Source organism: Aulostomus chinensis, chromosome 20, assembly GCF_037954235.1.
Source record: "Aulostomus chinensis isolate RoL2024-O1b breed Wild chromosome 20, RoL_Achi_v1.0, whole genome shotgun sequence".
Taxonomy (NCBI): Eukaryota; Metazoa; Chordata; class Actinopteri; order Syngnathiformes; family Aulostomidae; genus Aulostomus; species Aulostomus chinensis.
In genome coordinates, this window is record NC_141339.1 from 21,369,158 (window position 1) to 21,392,499 (window position 23,342).

Here is a 23,342-nt window from a genome sequence, read left to right on the forward strand (position 1 = left end):
ACAGAAATAAATGGAGACCCTCCAGAGAGGAGTGAAACTTTCCACAGGTTCCTTGTTTATGTGTGGCTGGCAGTTCCTGCTGAAAAGAGGATGCTGGGACTTTTTTGTTGAGCGAGGTTCTTGATTTTCTCTCAGCGATTCCTGCTATCTCCACATCTCCTTCGGCATCTCCCTCTGTTCTTCGTTCCCTCTCTGTTCTCACACCCAAGATGTGCTGATGTGTCCAAGGAAAGAAGGCATTAACAGGCCTTGAAGCCTGGGAACTAGACAGTGATGACACAGCTTTTTCTTTTCCTATAATAGGAGCCCAGACAAACAGTTATGAACACTGAATCAAAGGCATTTTTTTGCAAGAGTCATAATTTTCCAAGGTTTGAAAGCATGAGTGGATAAAATAGATAAATAAGCATTCATCACAGTCTTTTTTTTTGGGGGGGGGGGCGGTCAGGGAAATCAAAACAATGAATGTGTTTCATTTGCATTGAAAGATCAGCTTAAAGATATGCAGGTTGAATACAATGGCCATAGTGTCACCGTCACCTCATCTCCATCAGCACACATGTTTACTCTTCAGCTGCAGTCTCCAGGCACACTTGGGACTTTTGTATATGATCAACTACATGATATGTAACTCCCCTTTCCACCTTTTTCCTGCCTCTTCACGACCAGCCCTTTTTTTTTTTTTTTTTTTTTCCTTTCCTCCTTAATAAATCGTCTTCTCAAGTTTCTCCCTCAGCTTTTCACGCGTCCCCCTCGCTTCAGCTTCACATTCTGGCTCTCTGCCCGTACAGTCGAGGATGTGAGTGCCCAGCGACGCTGTGTGATCCCCTGGGGGATAGAGAACCAGGGAGGCAGGGGGAGGCTGCTGATGGTGGTCAGAGTCTGAATGAGCTGGGCGGCCACAGACGAAACCACAGTGTGTGTTTTTGCATCATAGCGTGTGTATTGGTGTGAACTGTTGTCCCACGGGCCAACACTCTGCGTCCCGTAGATCCAGTCATGGCGTGGCGGACGCTAACGTACGTTCATGTCTGTTCAACAGCTCACAAGGTCGGGCAGGGCGGCTGTTTAAAGCATTATACATCCACCCAGTCTGAGGAGTGAACCATCAGCTAGAATTAGCTGTCGTAAAGAGATTCCCTTGTCTACTAAGGACGTTTGTTAAGTTAGGCCAAACAGGACCGCTGGTGCACTCTGCGGAAAAGCTTGACCACTAAGCTTCTGAGCGCTGGAGAGGCAAGTGCAAAATTAAAGTTGAAAAGAGTCTCTATTTTTAATGTATTATGCAGTGGAAACCTGACAGTTGGAGTCCATGGGGCTTTAAAATCAGTGGAATGTTTGAATGACTGAAATATATTCCACTGCCAGTATCACTCAGAGTATAAAAACTGTACAAAATGCCCTTTGTTGTCTAGTGCTCCTGCAGCGAAAGTGCAATATTTCATCTGTCCATTTTGTTTTTATCTTTTTGCGACAAAAAAAAAAGTTCTAATCTCTTTCTCATATCTTTCAAATCCAGGAGCTGTGAGAATATTCTCACGTTATTCATTCCACCGTACTGCAGAACTGGCATGCAGGCACATCTATCATGGACATAGGCGATGTCATACACTGCTGAGAAGTGTGTATTGGATGGTCATGGCTTGTCAACACTTTGGAAGCGACACGTTTTAAATGGTTTAGGGTTTTTTTAATGTATTAAAATCAAAACCACACGTCTGAAATTATAGCAGTTCAGTGCAGTAGCAGGTCCACATTCGGGCCTTGTCTGATTCAAGTTCCGCACCATGCACAGGTTTTCACAACAGCTCACCAGTGTGTCTGTGGATATTTTTGTTGACAATTGGAGGAGAATTACAGAAAATTATGCCTGTCAACCCTCTGCTGTAATTGATTTTGAGATTTAATCTTTCAACGACAATATTGTGATTATGCTGTCATATTCAGACAACCTGCAAGCATCGTTGAAACTGAGACGGAGAAGCCGTAACGTCTCTATGGAAGTGATTTGCATCGGAAAAAAGGGGGTTAAATACCTTTTAGATCTCCTGAGTCAGAAACACATGGCGGAATGTGCTGTTTCACTGCTATTTCGAGGGATGACCTTTATTATAAACTGTATGGTTGGTCTGGCGGTTGCGCTGCACTCGCCTCTATTTATTTAGTTTTGTCAAATAAAATCCACACGTTTGACTAAGTCATGTCATCTGCTGCTTTGTGGGGATTAAAAACTCCAGTTGTTCATATTTTGCGGTACAAAATCAGCAGCAGTGCATCACAAGTCTCACGTAGTGCTTTAGGAGGTGTGAGATTGCTGGAATTGCAGATATGGCTTCTCATTTAGTCACAACTTTTGATGCGAAATCAAAGGTTCGCCCTGTGAAGGGCTGATGATTGCTATATGGACAGGTATGTTACAGGAACGGGTCTGACAAACTGCAAGTAGATTTACCTTTTCGTTCTACGCTTTAAAAAGGCATAAAACGTGTCAGTAAATGCCACACAATTACATTCCAAAGGGTTTATTTGTCTTAAAAATGGCAGTTGGTTTAGACGTTGTCATGGACATCAAACGTCACCACACCAAATACAGAAGAAGTACAAACAAACCTACAACGCTTCATGTCCTGGTTGGGGTTCGTTCATGGCGTAACGTTAGCGCCGTACTTTAGACAATCCCATTGAGCTTTGAAATCTGTGTTAATTTGTGAAACGTATGCGTACGCCTCATAAACCGTTGACTGCCACAGAGCTGATTTTTGGCTAACATCCAAAATGCAGTATCGAGGATTTGCTCATGGACAAGGGAGTGCGTGGTGATGCTAACCTACAGGCTAGCCTAAAAAAAATTACCTGCAGCACTCTTATGAGTTACCAGAATTATTTTAACTCCCTGGGACTGAGCTGACACTGTAGGCTAAAAGTCATCGTCACCTCAAATAAATACGATATTGCCTTGAAGGACATTTTGTCCAATATGATACAAACATCCACTGGGACTCGTGGATGACCGTAAAAAATTTGGTGGTCAAAAGTCGCTGTCCCTGTAACAGGCACGCGTCCTTGAGACTTAATTGTGATCAGATTTTTCCGGTTTTGACAGATTTAATCTCCTTCTGAAGCAGAAAAACATGTCGGCTGTAGTAATTCAAAGGTTCGTTTACCTGGAACTACTGAGCGTGGTTCCCTGGAAGGTGACTCACTCACGTTTGACCTGTTGGGCTTCAGATGCTATGTAGTTCACACAGGCGCAGTGTTCCAGAAATGGAGGTGACCTAGGTAGTTATGGGTCCTGATTTAAGGGTTCAACTGACATATTAGCGTGACATAAATAGGTGCATGTCTGATACGTCTTGATTCGGATGTAAACAGTCACACGCTTGGACTGTAACAACACCCCTGATCCTCAGGTGGCCGTGGAGGGACAGCAGTGCTGGTGGGAAGGGTCATTGTATCGGTCCTGACATACTGTCAGAGGGTTAGACCTCCCCGGTCTGCAGTGAAAGAGCAACAGAGACGGGGAGAGCTAGACTTGTCATAAATAGAGACAGCCATAATAAATTCAAGTCTTTTGAAACAAAGGGGGCCACTATTTTGAGTACAAACATATCCAAGAAAGACTGTTTCCTTTCCTCAATGACCGAAACAAAGACTTCTCGAAATGTCTCTTTAGGGTTTTGAGCTGCATTGAGAAACTGGATTGGGGTTCAAAGTCGACTCAACAAAAATCCATGAAGCCTGAGAAATGGCATGTGTCCCGAGACAAGAAAACATGTGCAGCGTGTAATTAGCCGGGGGACTGAAGGAAAAACCTGTGTGTGTGTGTGTGTGTGTATATATATATATATATATATATATATATATATATAATTGTCAGAGGTGTATGATTTCAGCAGGTAGTTCAGATTTATAGATTGCAGCCTCCTAAATGCAGTACCCACCAGCATGTAGTGTGTTACCTCCTTTGCACGGCTCCTCTTAAATAATCTGGAAAGTGCATCAAGTGCTTCACAGTTTTGCCTCACCATCAAACGCCTTGGATCATAATTCGGAGGGAAATCCGGCCCAATTAATCAACATGCTCACTTTCCCAGCCAAGGCCAGGGTCAATCTGATCAAAATGCATGATTTGTGAGGGGGGAAGCCTCCTCTGAAAGCAACCAGTCAGAAATGAATCCCACACAGACACTTCTGGCGTTCCCTCCTGCATCAAGGCCTCATTGTTTTATTGCTGCTTTTAGAAATAGCATAACTAGTAAGGCAACTTTATTTTAAACTTTGCACAGTGTGACAGGTTTGAAAAATGTCCCGTTTCACTGAAAAACAGCCCACCGCGGAAAGTAGATCTTCATACCTGCCAACTTGTTTGCATTTTACGTAATGGGGGCGCATTTTCAGAATTTCCTCAAAGCAAAAATATTGTGACTCTTGGGTGTTCAGTTGTGCAAGCGCAACTCTCAAGTCTACCAGCAGAGGCAGCAAAATCAGGCCTACTGATTATTACAATGGGTTCCTTCCCCTTCCCCAACATTTGGAACTGAATCTGTACCCCGTTTGGCTGGTTCACTTAAGTTTACCGAACAAACCTGCCATTGTTGAGATGATGCTGGAAGCATTAGCCTAGCCTTGCCAGCTAGCTTGCCTGTTCACCCAGTATTTCAGTGAGTAAAGAAACATGGAGTTTTATTGTTTGCAGCTTCGCATATTAACATTTCATTGTATCCACGATGGTTATTGCAACCAACGAGAGGAGCATTTGCCGCATAAATGTCCGTTTGCCGTTTCCCTAAGTGTACCCAAGGTCAAGTGTCTGGAGCTGACAAGAGCGCTGCCTGCAGCTGCGCCTGTGATTTTGACGTTGGCCGCTAAATAGCTTCTGAATACATCCAGGCAACTTTCAAGCCATTTTTAAGTGAACTTTGGAAATGTCACAACTTTTTTAAAGATAGTTAACGCGACCAGAGAATGCATGTTGTTTGATCAGAGAATATTAGAGGTTGCAGCAGCATAAAAGAAGAGGAAGAGGTTATTTCAGCTTCCTACACACATCATCCTCTGAAAAATGGGGGGAGGTCTGGAGGAATTAGTATTGGCCATGTTGCATCGTCACCAATGACAACACGGTTTGGGAAGATCCAGGCAGTGGAAACAGACGGTCACAACAGATAGAAAAATAAACAGTTGTTGTATGAGAGAGTTTTCCATCTCCTAACATTTTGAAAGCCAAAAAAAAAAAAAAAAGCCGCAAGAATACGTCAACGTTTTCTAACAGTTGAAAAATGTGCATCATTGTGATACACCCCTGGTTTCAATCATGTATTAATGACTTTGTTGTTTTTTTTCTCAGCTGATTTTTATGTTAAGTAACCGGCGTGTTACTTTGCCAGTAAGAGGGGAAATCTCAGCGTGTCAAGCAAAGTGATGTGAAAGCACGTGAACTTTTGTAGCACTCAAAATACTTTCCCAAGGTTGGCAGGTTTGGACATGTCACACTTTACCCCCAGTCAGACAGACATAATGGCACATCCTATTCGCCTTCTCTTGCAGCAGATCCTGTTCCTGTGTGTGCTGCTTGGCTGGCTGTGGTGCTAAGTCAGAGTCCAGACACCTGGAGAGCAGAGCGAAAGAGCGTGGTAAGGGAATAGTTCCTCCAGTACGAGGAAAGGCGGGCAATAAAGGAGGATAAAGGATGAGAAGTCTGCAAGAAGTTGTAACCATAAATCAGCCTGTCTTAGGTCCGAGAAACCCAGAGGTTCGAAGCATTACAGTAGATTTATGAAGACTTTATGACCAACTGAGGTGGCATTACGCACAGCAAAGAGTTACTAATGCAGAGGCATTAACCTCTACCTGTGGCTGTCAGATTGATACAGTTCCCCTGCTCTATCTGAGACTGAGCAATGAGCTTTGGGAGTTATAACCCCTGATAAAGGTTAGGTAGTGTGTGCAGTCAGCGGTGGAAAAAGACCTACATGTCATCACTTGGTTGGAGAAAGTGAAGGTTTTACAGGTTGCTTAACTCTTTCGAGTCGTCTCACTCCGCAGCCGGTGGGAATCCTCGTGAAAATGAAAAATCACGGCACCCTGTGTGTTCTTGACGATAAAATGACACCAGCGAACGTGAAAGTGATAAATTTGACGGCAACACCGTGAAAACACACCAAACCGAAAATCCCTCCCCCTAAACATTCCAGGTTGGTTTTGCGCACCTTTGCGTTTATTTGTTTTTTAATTCGTTCTCATGCATTTTAATAGATCTGTTGCCTATAAATATTCGGGCATTTACAGGGACTTATCCTTGACGGGGACCAAAAATAACAAGCCCGGGTAGGCTGAGGAAGAGGGTGTTCATTATGATACACTGCGTTCAATTGGTGCATTAATTACACTCGCGGCAGCAGTGGCAGGATGACGGACAGGCCCAGTCACTGGGGGCACGTCTGATACTCCGCCAAGTCCAAACCTCGCTGTTCGGCTGCTGATTTATGGACAGAGCCAGAGGTTGAAAAAGTATCCAGGAGTTGTATTTTTAGTGGGCGGTAGTGCTGCACATGTGCAGGGGCTTAAGTCGGCCCTGTGGGACGCCATTCATCTCTCATCACTACCATGTTGATAACATCCTTCTTTATATGATACACACATCCCATCCTAGTCCGCACACACACACACACACACACACACAGGAGCGTGGAGTCACATAATAAACAGCCTGTGTTTAGATGACACTAGGTCTCAAGCATACTCTTTTTTTTTTTTTCTTCTTTTTTTTTTTGGTGATGTTTGTGATTTGGCGGATGTTTAACAGGAAGTTACTGAGGAGCGTTTCCTTCCTGCTCAGACGCTGCTGTAATTTCACAGTTCTGCGGGTCCCTCCGTTTGGCAACGTCTTCTCCAATATTTCTCCCTCGTGCTTCATCCATTTTAATCTTTCACAAAGTCGTGAAAGATGAGAGGCCATTTTGGTGCCAGCTGTCCCTTGATATATTCTGGTCATCAACTGCACATGTGTGAATGATGCTGTTCTGCGCTCATTTGAATATCAGAATAGCTGATTATGAGGGTGGCATGCGTGAGCACAACCCTCCAGGGCATGAGAGAGAGAAAAGAAAGGGGAGAGAGATGAAAGAGTGTATGAGTTAATAGCCATGGGTCTGGAAATGCGTATCACACGCAGACGTCTGAGAGGTTTTGGTAAACAGCCTGATAAAGATGGTTGAAGTGCTCTGGAGTTCCGTCGGTGTGACATTAGAGACCAAGGAATCCTTTCATTTGTCGTCTCCGTCAGGTTTTTCTAAAAGCAGGATGATGCAAAATATTGAAGAATGTGACAAGGAAGGAGCCATCAGATTTTGGAGGCGAATTTGGTCACAGCTCCACCTGGTGGCAGCAGGAAATTACACGTTTACTTACACTTTGACGTTCTGCTCTCGGGGGTTTCCGCCACATCCATCTCAAATTTGGCCAGAGACATCTTGGTGATGGGATACTGTGAAGACTGTGTGTCCGTAAAACGACGTTACCGTGGCGAGTCGGCCATGTTTGATATTTACGCGGCCACAGAAGAGGAAACTTTGGCAAACGGACTCGTCACGGTCAGACCTGTTCCAAACTTTACGTGTTTGACGAGAGTCTTGATCTGAAGACATCTACAAGCAGCACTTCAGCGAATGCATTTGTTTGTTGTGTCAGAGGCACGAGCCTCGGTCTTCCACAAGGGTGAAGTGGCTGTTGTGAGTCTTTGGGTGCCAGAATGAATGTTTTGACCTGGCTGCTGTTGAAACCTCGTCTCGGTGTCCCGGTGATTCTGACGTGATTATTGGTCACCTACACAGGAGTCCCAGGGCGATATTCGTCACAGTCATAATGCCACTGAGTGGTCACAGGATGTAAGCCTGATCCAACCAACATCCTTGATTTATACTAAAATGACACGATGTACAGCAACGTAATACGGGTGTTCTCTAGCGCCACCTGCTGGGAGTGATATTTGCACACCAGTGCATCATGAAAACCCAAATCTGATCAAGTCTTGAAGCCTCGAATGTTGACAGCAGCTGGTCAGGGCCTATGTTGTTCACGTCAGTGCCAATAGTTGGTTTTCCAAACAAAAGAAATCAAATGAAAGTGTCTGTGTATTACTGATCGCGTGGCTCGATAAAGAAGACGTGGAATTTACTGGACGACGCGCTTCACAGTGGACTTTCCGCGTTCCGGGATGTCATTGAAGTGATTCAGGAGGGAAACAACATTTTTGTGAGCTCAAGACAAGTATTTGTGAGTACTTCAAAGGCAAAATACTCCTTTTGGGTGAAGTATTGCCCAGATCTTATTTCAGGAATTTAAGCGAGCATCCATCAAATAAAATCCCCAGTGACTTTGAGACGAGGGAGCTGGACGTTCAACAATGCTAAATTATTTCCGGGTTTTAGGAATCATTCCCGCGCTCCTCTAATGACTGACGTGTCATGTGATTGTGACCATTTCTTGTCACATATTCTCTCCTATCGCCGATCCTTTATCACGAGTTTAAAGGCAAATGCAGCGTACGCACACAAGAAATCGATTATGGTTTACACAGCTCTACATTTATCATATTTGATCAACACTTGGGAGTAATCTGATATCAGCGTATAGAAAAAACAGAATGGCAATGCGGAGATGGAAGCACGCTGCATTTTTCATCAGTGTCAGATACCGGCAAGTGACATGAGGCTGGAAACTGGCAGGAGCGCTTGGCTCCATCACTGTGGACAGTAAAGATGAAATATATTTATGGATGCTGATATGCCGCTGGTTCCGCTCACAGTTTGATGCTAAACCAGATGCTGTTTGCCTGCATTCAACTTCCCCTTTTCACCCTTGAATATCCTGCATGTGCAGAAGTATTGAGAAGAATTGATCGTGATGAATTGATTAAGCTTCTCCCAGTGTAGTCAAGACAGATAACAAACACCACACACACTACGCACCCCCGGACGACGTACAACAATTGCTTTCATATGATCGCATTACACCAGCCTGGCACAATTAGATCTTTGTATTTTGCAAATTGATAAACGCTTTAATTTCTGCGGCACACAAACATGGAGCAGAGTTATAATAAAATAATTTTTGCCCAACTCAATTTAAATAAATCATTCTGAAGCGATATCAGAGGAGAGCCAAAGACCAAATTGAACCCAGCTTTCGTATTGACAAATGGAAAAAAAAGGAAACTGACTTTATTTCATTTGCCACTGGGATGGTGCCTCTTTAAGAATGAAAACCGCAAATTGCTCCCAACAATTCCTATACCTCTGGAGTTGACCACTTTAAAATTGGCCCGGTCGGAGATTATAAATATGGCTATTTGATGGCTCTGTTATTACGCCTGAGAGAGGGGGAGCAGAGGGAGGGCTTGTGGCTGTAAGGACGGATGGTTTCTCTTGATGTGGGCAAGAGCTCTGAGCTTCCACACCGCACGCTTCTGTGCTTTGCAACAGGAAAAACAAAGTAGATCACTTCCAAATGCAAATGCACGCGCACATACGCACTCCGGTTGACAGAGTGAAGTGAAACAACAAATAAACAAAAAACAACCCCCCCCCCCCCCAAAAAAGGTCATCACGCTGTCGCACAAAAGTATCCAAGTCGGGTCCAGTTGCTATAAACAGTAGCTCCATTAATAATGTCTGCATGTTAGTCTTTTAATCCAGCGTCCATGTGCACATCTCATTTCATTCCCTTCAATCTTTAATGTGGCTTTTATTGGCCCCTTGAACTGAAACAGACAAATTTTCTTTCCTTCCTTCATTAAAGGACAGTTAACTTTATTTCATCTTTTTTAGCCTTAAAAGGAATCACTTCTTCTTCTTTTTTTTTTTTTCGACATGTGTATGTTGTTTACCTCCCTCTTTCTTTTCTTGAGCACAGCCTTCATGTGTGGGTATGAGCAAAGCTAAAGGTCGGCGTGAGCCTTGTATGCATCATAAGTTTTTATTGTCCCTGGTGAGTAGCATTTCCAGTAAACAGGACCGTTACAGAGGCCAAGTCCCCATTTGTGTTCTGTGCTATGAGGTCAAGAATGGAGTCATGGAGTCAATCGGTGAATGGCAAAAAAGTCACAGCAGGATTCTTTAACAGTCTCGTTTTAACAAGAACCTCGGGTTGTTTTCTCTCTCTCTTTTTTTGCATCTGGCCATCTCGCAAGGACACACACATTTCTTCCTCTCTTCCCCTTGCTGTGGGTAGCTGCTGCTAGGCTGACTCAGCCCTCCACACTATTCTCGGGCCCTGACGAACAGTGTTGATGTAGCCTGTCTGATGGCCACATGCCATAAACCAGTCTTTGTTCCCTCTACCACTTCTGCTGAGGCAACGCTGCTCACCCTCGCCTTCTCCTCCCAAAAACTGCTGCTTGACCGACCAATTGATGAAGCATAAGCAAACCACTTTAGATCAACAAAAAGAGTTTATCCTCCAGTAAGTGAGTGGGGCCACTGTAGTGAAACGTGATATTGCACAACTGTAGAGGCTTAGCTTAACAATAAAAATGACCGCAAGAATCTTGATGTATTCCCGTGGCCTTTGGGTCAAGATGTGTGAAGATGTTCTTCAGCAGAGGCTTCAGAGTGATGAACGCCATTATTCACTGTAACTGGCCTGGGCGCTGTTGGGATTAAGTCCTTTGACTGGTGCCTCGTTTCCACGTACGTACGCCTGGAGTCCACACGTCCGTATAATACACTGCAAGTACTTTCATTTCCATGTGGGGGCGCTAAGTGATGTGCTTCAGAGCTCCTCTCCTTTTTATTTTTGGTACATTTGCCCTTCTTGTTGGATAAATGGAACTTTTGCCATGGACTCTGGATCGACTGTTCCATGCTGGTAATCTTCATGACTTGCTGCTCAACCCAGGATAATCTGCGATCGTACTCCTTGGATTAAATTAGCATCTGGTAACAAAGCGTTAGTTTGGAAGTATTTATAATTTATACATATATTTATAGTGCTCCCTTCAGGGGTTCAAAGATTTATGCACGAACCCAAAGAGACTCACAAATGTACCCTCTGCCATGGTTACTATTAGAAAACTGATACACGCATCGTCACAGAACCCAGAAACGCCGAACCAAGTCAACCCCGGGAGCACGGAGCCAAACGGCACCGATTCCAAAGTCGCTTGTGGTTAGATTTTAAAAACAAAGTTGTCGAAAACAAGTTTCCTTCAAAATCTACAAGAATTCCTCTTCCTGTAATCTACGATCCCAATGCCTGATCGTGCAAGTTGCGTACTTTTCCATGCGTTTCTGGTTCCTCTCAGGAACATTCAGGATGACGCATAATGACAAAAAGCCCTGAGATGAGCAGTGACGGAACCTGGACCCAGCTGAGCATAACAACGTGGCTCTGAACCCGCGCTGGTCTTGGAACCTCAGATTTTGGTGGATCAGAGAGGACCTCTTGCTTGAAGTGGCTTCTGTGTCTAATGGGCCGGCCCATGTTGGAAAAGAATGGAAAAGAATGGTTGGATGGAGCGGGATCACTCCGTAATGAGGTTTATTATCAGACAGACAAGCATTAGACAGCTCTTAACAGCTCTGACGACCGCAGTCTTAACAGATAAATACATTACCATCCATCGCGGGGCTGCCTCCCCCTCTGGCCTTTCTTGTGTCTTTCTCGCTCGCTTCATTCCTCGAATCCAGTCAAATAAATACGGTAATAAACAGAGGGCGCGAGGAACGCTTCAACAGTTAGCAAACTGCCTGTCGATGCTGTCATCCATTAAGATGTGAGATAAATTCAAAGCGTGTCTGATATTAGCGCAGGGTGGCAAACTCAAACCATCTGTCGGGCACAGGGAGGGAAGGGTGAAAGGTAGAACACCCCGGCTGCTGATTATGGGTGTTGAGAGCAGAGAAAAATAGGCAACGGCATCCCCGCGCATAGCAAAGGCTAACTGTCATCATATTATCGCATCTGAGAGGAAAGTCGAGTCGTTCTCAAAGGGACAAAGGGACTTTCAAACATTCTCGCCCCAGTGAGACACGAGGAGAAGGTCGTGAATCTCTGAGTGAGGATGATTGATGGGATGCCTGAGGACAGTGAATAGACCGGATAGATGGAAAGCGTGAGCGTGGCGTAGAGACAGAGATGTGCTGACAGAAAGAGTCGATCTGACAGCGGAGGGATCAGGAGGTGTGTCGCTATGACCCACATGTCTCGAGCTTTGAAAGAGAGCACACACACACACACACACACACACACACACAGATCTGGCTAACATCGCACAGTCCTTTCAGGCAGCAGACGGTGCTTTTTGATAGCTGACATGGCTGCCATCAGCTGGATATGGAAAAAAAACCATAAGAATGAGAAATCTTATGCTCCATCGAAAGTATAACCAACTTCAGCAGATCGTGTGGAATGTTTGAAATGGAATGCAATCCTTAAAATAAGAGCCACAGACTACTTTTATCAGTTATATAAGGCTTAACCGATGCCAACCACTAATCTAATGATGAATATCAAGTGCAGACTTTGTCAAAAGCTTTTATATTGAAGGTGTTGTGATTTTAGCAAATCTCTGGATCATTTTACCTCCTGAAATTGAAGGAGCTCGGGTAGCTGGCCATAATAAATTATGTCACATAAATCAATCCACTGAAGAAGGAGGAGGAGGAGGAGGAGAAGAAGAAGAAGAAGAAGAAAAAAGAAAAAAAAAGGACGTGGAAGAAAATCTCCATTCATGATGGGAAGAATGAATTCATTGTCTGAGCAGCACTGTACTTCGCTGCACAACGTTCCGCGTTAAAGAGACAAATCACCCCGGGCCTTCATGAGTGAAGCGTAGTGGGAGGCCAAGATGAATAAAGTACATTTCCCCTCTCTGTTTCCCTCTCAGCTAAAACATAGCAATTAAAAAGTCCCCATAGAAGCAGAGCTTAGAGGAGTCAGCAGCTCAGTGAGAGACAAAGACCACGGCCTCTGCTGTAATTGAAACAGGGCCTTAAGTCGAACAGCAATAGCCACATTTATTTATTTTCAGCCATTTAACATGTCTGAGATCTTTGTCTCAGAGAGCTAATTGCTTCTTCCGACAGGAAGACAGTGAGTCAATGGGTAGTTTATGTACAAAGAGATTTTAATCTGATCCGTCTCCTTGTTTTCAGCCTCATGGAGTCGGTGGAAAATATGGAAAATATGATTTTCTCAGTGTTACAACAATACACAATAATCCCCGACTGTTTTGCTAAGGTCGATAAATATTTAAAGTGTTTGCAGGGCTGTAAACTTATTGCTCTCGCCATAGATTAGAGCGGCCCGCGTCTCTCCAGCCCATTACATCATGAGATTATTTATTTTAAGTTTGATGAGGGGTCTCGGAAAATCCACAAAAATGCACAGTTGTCTGTACGTTTCGGACCTGGCGTGTACTGGATAAAGACGGGAGAGAGAGAGAGAGAAGAGGAAAGCGCCGGGTGAAAGGAATGTAATCATCGTGCGCTCTTGGATGTCAGAGCACTGAGAGATCTTTTTAAAATCCCATCCGATGAGCCTCCCAGACCACTCCAGTAAAGTAGAAAATGGGAAATGTTATACTTTCTCTCTCACATTGACCACACACTCGTTCCAAGTCGCAGAGGAGCAGAGGTCACTTCTGGAGTAACCAGAGCTTTTGATTTCTTCTTCTTCTTCTTCTTCTTCTTTTTTTTTGTACGGATCAAAAGTGTGATTTTTTTTTTTTCTTCTCGCGGCTTTGTTTCCCATTGATCCTCGCTGCATCTGCTGCAGAATTAGCTGAAACGTCAGGTGAACGGCGTGGAAGGAATCAAAGACACGGTCACTGGCTCTCGCCTGAGCACATCTGTCTGCCAGCTGTGCGTTGTGTTTACACCTGACCCCGGCCAAGTCACCGGCTGGGTCGTTCCTTCTCTCTCCCCTTTACATTACACCCCCTCCCCGCCAACACCCCCTCCCGTTTTCCCTTCCTACTCTCGAGGAAAGGCATCAGCGCGGCTCTCCAGCTACTGCAACAGTTCCTCACCTCAATCACACATAACGCCACTGAGCGGGCCGAGCTACCGCAAACCCTCCAAATTCAAAGGTGATTAAAGTAATCAAAGCAAACTGAGGTTATTGAAAAAAAGGGGATCATCTAAAATTTGCGGCAGAACGCTAAGTCGGCGAATAGTGGAAAAACTGCGTTGGGATGGGATGGATTTCAGAGAGAGAGAGAGAGAAGAAAAAAAAAAGGCAGATTCATGGTGGTCATATGTGTCACGGCTCACATATGACTGATACTGCAATTACTGCTTTTCCCCATAAACAGGAGTATTGCATCATGTGCTTTTGCTTCAGCAGACACTGCCAAAATATACTATCACATTCAGAGACGCGTTCCCGGGCTTCCAACCAAAGCAGTTTTATGCACATCTCTTTACATTTGTACGGACAAGGGGAAGTCTAGCTCAGAGCGATTACTAAACAACCCCTCTGATGCAAAGGAGGAGTTTTGTGTGTGTGTGTGTGTGTGCGTGTGTGTGTGTGTGTGTGTGTGGTGTGGGGGGGGGGTGTCTTCTCATCTGTTCTGTAGGTGGGCAGCCACTGGGCCCAGTTTGGGCTGCAGTAAGACTTTAGTTTAGAGAAGGACTTGGGGTTTTGGCTGTCATTTTGTGGAAACAAACAAATCTTGGTAATCAAAGTGACTGTTTGGAGCGAGTCAAAAGTCCCCCCCCCCACCCCCCCACCCCCCCCAACCACGGGTTGTTTCATTAAAGGAATTTGTATTGTGTTCTAACTGCTGTTCAGATTCCTCTGTTTACACGTCTCTGTTATTTTACTGCAGTTGTCTGTTATTGTAATACTTTTTAAAAGATTTGGGACGGACTTAAGAAATTGTGAAGTTATAAATCTTGCAATGACTTCTTTTTTTTTTTTTTTACCCTTTTATGGCTAAAAATAAAACAAAACAAACAAAACCAATTTGAATCGGTTTTTTAAAATCAGGATAAATACTTTGATGTTTAATTATTTTCAACAATTTTTTTCCCTCTGATATTATAATAAGAAGATAAATGAAAGTGGAACCCTTTGAATTACGGTACTGTAATCAAGCACCACATTGAGGAATCTTTACGTGAATATTCTGTTTGCATCTTAACCCTTTTAGGCCTCTCCATTTATCTGAATCCATGTGTTTAAAAGAGACCTTGTGAAGATGATGCACTTTCAAATTAAAAGCCTGCAAACTGTAAAAGTGCATAATCAGAGCTGTACAACCGGAATAAAACTTCAACATGACCTTTAGAGGTCAGTAGTTGGAGGATTGAGCGCCCTCCAAAAACACACGTGTACTTTTGATCCTCAAACACATTTGTAAACCAATATCAAATCGACGGAAATTTGAATGGATTCCTTTACTTTCATCACAGCGCTCTTTTACCTGGATATGTCTACTACTACTTCTACTTCTGCTCCACCACCGGTTCCAACAGAAGTTTTGATCATTTTCTAAAAGTTGTACTCTGATTGAGGTAAACACAAAACATCTCGCTGTATCTTATAAATACGCTGTAATACTGCCAGTGTGGCCTCACGAGGGAATCATCTGATTTTTTTTTTCTTCAAATCACTCCCATGCAGAGGCCAACAGTCATCGTCGGGGGGCCAGGGGGTCTGCAAGAGCCGATGGGGGCCACATGGATGAGTACAGCCTGGTGAGCCAGACAGTTACGGATCGCTTGCTTTTAATTAGCGGCTTCACATGCAGTCCGTGTGGAGCTGCAAGCCCACCACAAACGCATGGAAGATGTGACAGTTCCCCCCTCTGGGAGACACGGCCCGGGGAAAGGCTCCGGCATTACTGCAGCGTCTCGACTCAACACAATGCCCAATGTGCACGCCAGACCCACGGCAATTAGCTTCTAAGGTTCCCCCTCTTTCTTTGCCTTCTCTCTTTCTTTTTAATGTCGGAGCTTGGAAAGGCTCAATATAATCAAGTCAAGAAAAGTTTATTCTGTTTAGAATTCCATCTGGTTCCAGGGGGGCTAATTTTAGCGGCACGCAGGAGCGGTATGCAGTGAGGCTGCATGTACCATCCTACTTAGAGCAGTGGGGGGGAGAGCTCAGCGCAGACACCCAGGCTCCTCGGCAATAGACTGGCCGACTGGTGTTTCTAAACACTGCTGTAGCCGTTCTCCCATCACTCAGCACACCCTGTGTTCCAGCAAAATGTGTCCCTCTGGCACTTACCACAGGATCCAAGACGCTTTCACCCCCTCCGCCCCCAGTTCCCCCCTCGCCCCCTCCCTCTCTCCCTCTCTCTCTCTCTCTCTCTCTCCCCTCACCCTTTCTTTTTTGCTCAGAATCGGTAACTTTTACTGTTCCAGTGGTTGAGTGTCACCTCAGCTGAGGGCTGTGCAGAGAGAATGAGTGAGCTCCAAGCTGTGATGCTTTGTGGTGATAGCGCTGATTGGATGTGGCACTTAAAATTACCTCGGTCTGACTACGCAGTCATTACGTACGCCTGCATCATTTACCAGCAAGCCGGAACGGCAAAATTCAATTCACAGAGAAAGTATCATCTTTGTTTCTCTGTGTGATGATTGTGACGAACCTTAACTCCCCTCTCAGGGGTAAAAACTGATATCTTCGACCTCTCAAACTCAGCATGTGGACTCTCCATCAGTAACGGCCGGAGAACAGGACAAAAGCAGCGCTGGAACTGTTAAGGTGGTCCGTTAATCTGGAAACCTTCGGGAGTTCATTTGGCTTTTAACACAAATTAATCACATGACCAAGTTTGCTCTCTAGTTTAATTCCGGATGTTTACAAAACAATGTGTCTAATGCCTCCGTCCAGATTCGGTGAATGTCTTTGTGCCGATACCTCTGGTGTATTGGTTCAACTCCCCCGTGAAAATACAACCAGTGTTTACATCTTGTGATTAATCACCAGAGGTGGAGAAATGTACACACGCACTCACTGCTCAATTAAAAGACCCACAGGCTCTTTAATGTATTCAGAAGTAGAAAGAAGAATCTTTTGAAAGGCTTTCTTCAATGATTCTCAAATACAGAGAATAAAAACGGGCTAAAACAATGTCACTCATGTCGATGTTCCTCCTCCTCCCTGTCGAATTCCTGTCTCGTCTTCTCTTTCACAAGTGGCGGGCGTCTTCTTCTCATTCTTTGATACATTTTGTCAAGTTGCAACCGACGTTCATGCCCATTACTGCCCCCTAGAGTTATCTCATGGTTCCCTTACTACATTTCTACGTCAAAGTGAGCCTGTTTTGTTTTGTTTTTTTAAATTTGAGGGGCAGAAAGTGCAGATATTTGTGTTTAAAATTAAGGGAGTAAAAGCAAAGGGCAATCTGAAAAACACAGTCAAGTCAAGAATAAAGTGTTATTTCCTGTCTCTGTTAACCACGGGATATTAGCGTAATTAAGTCCATTCTAATTTTTTTAATCGATTTACAACAAGACAAGTCAAAACGTATTGAGACCTGGTGGGGGCTGTGCGGCGTGCTAATTTATTGCGCCCCTGCAGACGTGCAGGCAGCTCCAGAAGCAAACGTGACACAGCTTTCACAACATAAGGATCTTTTAATGTGTGGAAAAAAACGTGTGAGTGTGGATGTGTCTGCCTCATCCTTTTGGTTTGACTGAACCGAGAGGGCGAATAGAGGCGGACTTGTCCTCTGTCAGGCTTGCATTAAACCAGAAGGGAAGCCTTTTCACGCCTAGCTGAAGAAATTTGAGAGAGCTTATATACGAGCTCTGTGGGACTCGTAGAGTCTAGTAGTGATTCAAACCGGTTAAGAATAACACACCCTCACCTACTAAGTAGTGTTTGGGTTAATATTTTCTCTTTGGAAAAAAAAAAAAAAAAAAAGTCAGGTCAGAGGACTGATTTGTTCCCGTCTGTGGACTGTCATTTGTCATTCCACCTTCTATGTCAGCATCTAACGCCGTGAATCCCAACTGACCATAAGTAGATTGTTTACGGTTTCATTAATTTGACGTTAGGAGCGTTTGATGGATCGCGATCAAGACCAGCAGCCACATAATCACTGCATTGAGGCATTTATACCTGCCATAATTAACAGCCTAATAGTGAAAACACAGTATTAGCGGCGCGCTAATCAGAGAAATGTTTATTGCTCTCGACATAGCGCTCAGAGGACATAAATATCAGCCATGTGTTCGTTGAACATTTTTATGGTGATGGTAAGAGTTTTTGTTTCCTGTAATTAATAATGTTTCATTTGTGCAAACATTGCAAAAGGCTATTTAAAGAAAGAGAACCACTGGGTTAAAAGCCAAATAACCCACAAATCTTTTCCTACCAAGCGCGCAGATAAAAAAAAGTCTGTTAATGTCCAGTTGTTCCTACATTTTTTTCCCCCCTCCTTTAAGTAACTCCAAAGCGAATGGATCGATCACCAGAAAATGCCGTTATTAATCTCTGTCTGTAGTTTTAACAAATGAAGGCTACAATCATATGGAAACAATCTGCCCCTTGCCCTCGAAGAGACAGAAAACAGAACCAAATGAAGAACATCCTTTCTCTTAAGACCTGTAATTTGTTTTTATTACCTATTAGGTAAAACACCTCATTTATCAATGTCAGAGTCCTCACAAAATGATAGCTGTCCACATGTAAATCAGCTAATGCGATGTATGGTTCAGAATTAAGTGGGCTCTTTCTTATGAAATGCTCTACTCTGTGGGCTCAGTGACCCAGCTAAGCCACCCACGACCAGACGTTTTTCTTTCACAGGGCTGTGCTGGAAAACTGAGCACAGAACACTTAAAAACAGAACTGATTAAGCACAGACCGAACTGTGTTTCTGCACCCCACACAGTAGAGGCGGGGACGTGTGTGTGTGTGTGTGTGTGTGTGTGTGTGTGTGTGTGTGTGTGTGTGCGGAGTCCAGGAGTTAACGCTGCATAAAATGATACAAGAAAAAGCTGGAGGATAATGGAGAATAATTTCCCGCCCAATTTTTGCTTTTTATTTGACCTGGTAATTGAAATGTATATTATATAAAAGAGCTAATTATGTCGATAGAGATCAGACAGAGTTTTCCCATTTACACCCTCTCTGAACAAACCCCCCCCCCCAATAGTGCAATACACTAGGGGGCGCGGTAGAGTTACACACTACACATAGCAGGGTGATCCATAAGACATCTTAAAATGTCTTGAAGAGGTCTTGTAAGGTGTTAAGTTGTCTTCCATTCAAAGTAAAAGTGTGGACATGTATGGATGGACAAAAAAACAACAACAACAAAATGTCCCGCTGCACCGTCAAACCTTCCCTGGTGAGACGACGGTGTGCCCGATGCAAAACGAGGAAATGCAAGTGTAATGGCAAACGGCGTGAGACCCTAAAAGCAAAAGACAAAGAATTGCTGTATCTTACGCTGCGGCGTTAAACCACAGGGGAAAAAAACATTCGAAGCTGACGTTTGTAGTTGAACTATTTATTTATTTATACTATTAGTTTAAACCAAAGAGAGAAATGCTGATTTAATGCCTAACCACCCCTGGTGGCCGAAGATGGCGCCTCAAAATTTTTTACATAGTGAACTGAACTCATCCCACATTTGGGACGACGAATGCATATCCTGGTTCATTTATCTCCCTCCCCCAAATTTTACAGTGCTAATTTCCCCCATTGAGCCTCCTGGTTGTGGCTCCACCTCCTCCGGCGCTGGACCACCACGTGCTTCCTCCGTCACATGTGGAGTCTTTGGCCTCAACTTCCGACGGGCGAGGGCGTAGCGTGGGAGGATCAACCCCCGACACTATAGACGATGGGTATGCGTTTCCATTCCAAATTAAACATTGAATTTCATTTGTTGTGGTACCCAAAAAGGTCTTTACAAGCCTTGGGTTTAACTCCTTTATGCACGCGGACACCCTGCATAATCAATAAAACCCCTCCAGAGTACAGTCTGTAAATCGACTGTTAATAACTGGCAAATTTCTTTGCGGCGTGTGTAAATATTATTCTCTACATAAAAGCCTCGCACACCTTTTTATATACATGCCAGTCTGGTTGGCGTGGGTTCGTCGGTGTACGCTCGCCGCCTGCCACTATCCACAAGCGCCTTACGATAACTTATTCAAAAGTGCTGCTCACTATGCCATCATAAGCAACGTGGACCACTTCTCCCGGCTTCGCAAAAGCAATGATGAATGACAGGTCTCATCTTGGCGATGCCAAGGAACACAACTCAAAATACATGATACGGAACCATCCAATACTACTGTAGAGCATATCTGTCAGTCTGGCAGACCTCTCCACAACAGGGACCACACCACACACTCTTTATTAGAGCCAGTAAAATGTCCCAAAGACGTGGCTTGACTGTGCTTTCTGCCTAGCTACCATGAACAATAGTAGGATTGTACTGCTCCTCTCTTTTTCTTTTTGTAGGCCTATTATTTTTTCAAGCATTTGTTATTCTCACTTAAACTACAGGCTGGCTCCACGAGCGGGCCACAGCGTCTCAGAACCGGGCCTACTCAGGCCAGGAAAAACCCGGTGGAGCCAGACGAATAAAAAGCCAAAGCGCCGACGCCATGCGGCTCCCAATCTGTTTCCTGTCAGGGGGACATCAAGGGAACACCCGCAACGCAATCTCCAAACGTCTCCCCTTCCTTTTCTCCATCCCTGCTTCTCTCCTTCCATCTCTCTCCACCCTTCAAGCGATACGTCTTACAGATGACTGAACCATCGCCAAAAGCTCCCAAAATGCTTCTTTTTTTCCTCCTCCATCTCTCTTTTTCCCCCTCTTGTGTCTCTGCGTTTGGAGCCAGCCCACATGGATTGGGATCAATTTAGGATGAAATGATAATTACCCTGTCAGTTTCAATTCGGACGTGATGAAGTGAGAAACAGGAAACGTAATAAGCGTAAATGGAATCTCAACTCTTTTGATTGGGATCGGAATTGAATCAGACTCCGCAAACTTTGCTCGAATTGTCAATTTCGTGCCATCCCTGCTGAGAGACAGTTATGCGTTTATGCCTCGTCTCACACCAAACTGCTGGTTAAAGCATATTGCTGCACGTAATTACTGAATTCCACATTCACTACAGAGACTATATGCCTGTGTCTGTTTAGTTTGGAACTCCACACTTAAGAAATGATTCGTGTCACATCTTTCCAGAGAGAGAACTCAAAGAGCCTTTTCCCCTCCTACAAAACACTCCTTTCGTCAAAGCCACATATCGCAGCATATTTGATCGCCACATCCAGCACCTGAACTAAAGTGAGTTTGTCGTTTTCCAGCATATTTGGTGTTGCGAGATCAGTGATAGTGCACGGCTAACGGTAGCCTGCTCTAACCCTGTCATGTTGGCTGTCCCGCAGCTGATGTATGGAGCTGATTCCTGGCGGGCTGCGCTTCGCTGCCTGGATTTGTTTAACCCGGCAGATCAACCTTCAGACAGGAGCATGTGTGCAGGTAATGGCTGCCAGATGAGGTGAGGCCAGTTCTAAGAGGCCTAGTGGATGCTGCAGAGGAGCAGAGAGTAAAGCGTACTCACATGTGCTCGCGCCGACAAACAGTAAAACCTTAATTAAAAGTCCAGGCTTTTATTTGCTTTGTCACTGAACCGGAGAATATTTGGGCCAGAGATTTTTACGGGACAGTCTTTTTGGTCTAAACTATTTCTCATACGATCAAATTGTTATTTGCAGTGTTAATAGTACTTGTATAAAATGGGGCTGCAGCGTAGGGACGACCAAAAGTACCAAAAAAGGGAGCGATGGCCGAGGAACCCAGGACCTTTCAAGGAACGACCTTGGTTTGCCTTTGTTGTTCTAAATTTAATTCCAGGGACTTTATTTTGCGCCCAAGAAAATCCCGTCCCATGATATGGTACATTCTGATTGGTGCGGGACTTGATGTGGACAGGACAACACCGAGCAGGAATTAGAAACAGTGACCCCCAAAGAGAACGTGGAGAGCTTTTATATATGTCAGATGATTAATTTGCCCCATCTTTGAAACTTTGGAACACAGAAAACAATGGACTCAAAGAGCCTTTCTGGTCTGGGGCAAATGGTTCCTGGGAATCAGGTCCCAGCTAAGGACCAGAGTCCTCCCGTCCCTTCTGTCACTCACAGCGAATCCCTTCAGCCCTCGTCCTGATCATTTCACTTGAAACTCTGAAGTCGTGCCTTCGTGCTGTGCATCCGCTCACATGTGTTTAGCTCAAACCTTCTTTCCCTCCTCACAGTCTGGCAATTCTACCACCGTCCTCTGACAGACGCGGAGGCTCGGATTCATTTTTTTCACCATTCTCTCGCTCTCTTGGGATCAACAGGGATGTTTGGCTGCTGCTTCTCCTGAGTCTTGTCCCGCAAATTTGACAACCGCAAGCTTGAATTTCAGGTTCTCTCTGTGCTGCCGCCATGGCGATCAACATATGTGGCCGATATTTGAATGCAAGTAAAAAAAAAAAAAATTGTAACCAGCTTTTAATTGACACCGGCTTTTATTTGTCAAAACATGTAGCCGCACCCAGCCAATAAAAGGGAGTCTATATTCAATTGGGACTTTTAATTGAAGTTTTACGGTACATGGCCCCTGGAACTGTTATGAGAGACAACAAGTAATGTCGAAATATAAAAGTCAATATTTAATAGCGCCACAAACTCTCCCTATTCAGGGAGTTCATCGAAAGTTTTTAGGATTTTTCAAAATATTGGAATAAACCTTAAATAATTCTAGGCTCCATTTGCTGTTGTGATGCCAGTGTGGTTTCAAGCTGAGTCTCTGCGTGCCGACAGTTGCCAGATAGTGAGAAGTGAAGAGACGGACTCAAGGTGAGGCTGTCAGACAGCGTCTGGACGTTGGTCTGTGGGAACGTCTGCCTGACCAACCACAGTCTAGCAGGATGAACGGCCCCCTGTAATGAGGACACACTAGAACCAATACGCTTCTCCAGCTTGCATATTCACTCGCAAATAAAACAAACAAATAAATGTCAAGATTAAACACAGCGGGGGCATCTTTGGCGCTCGCTACGGCCACCCAGGAGGCCACAAGGGCTCCGTATGACGAACTTAGCTGACACCCACTCAAACAAAATAAACAAAAAACAACGCCTTGTTACTAGGGATGCATATCAAGAGTTGTAGTGCTTTAGGGACGCTAATATTCTCAATGGAAGGAGCAGAGAAGATGAAAAAAAAAAAAAAACGGAACCATAGAAGTTTAGAATTTGCAATTTTAGTATCTGATTCCATGTCGTTGACACTGTTCTACTGTGTGGCTTCTAGCGGCAAGCTAAAAGTAATTCTTTCCTTGAAATGTCATCATGCTCTAAACTGGT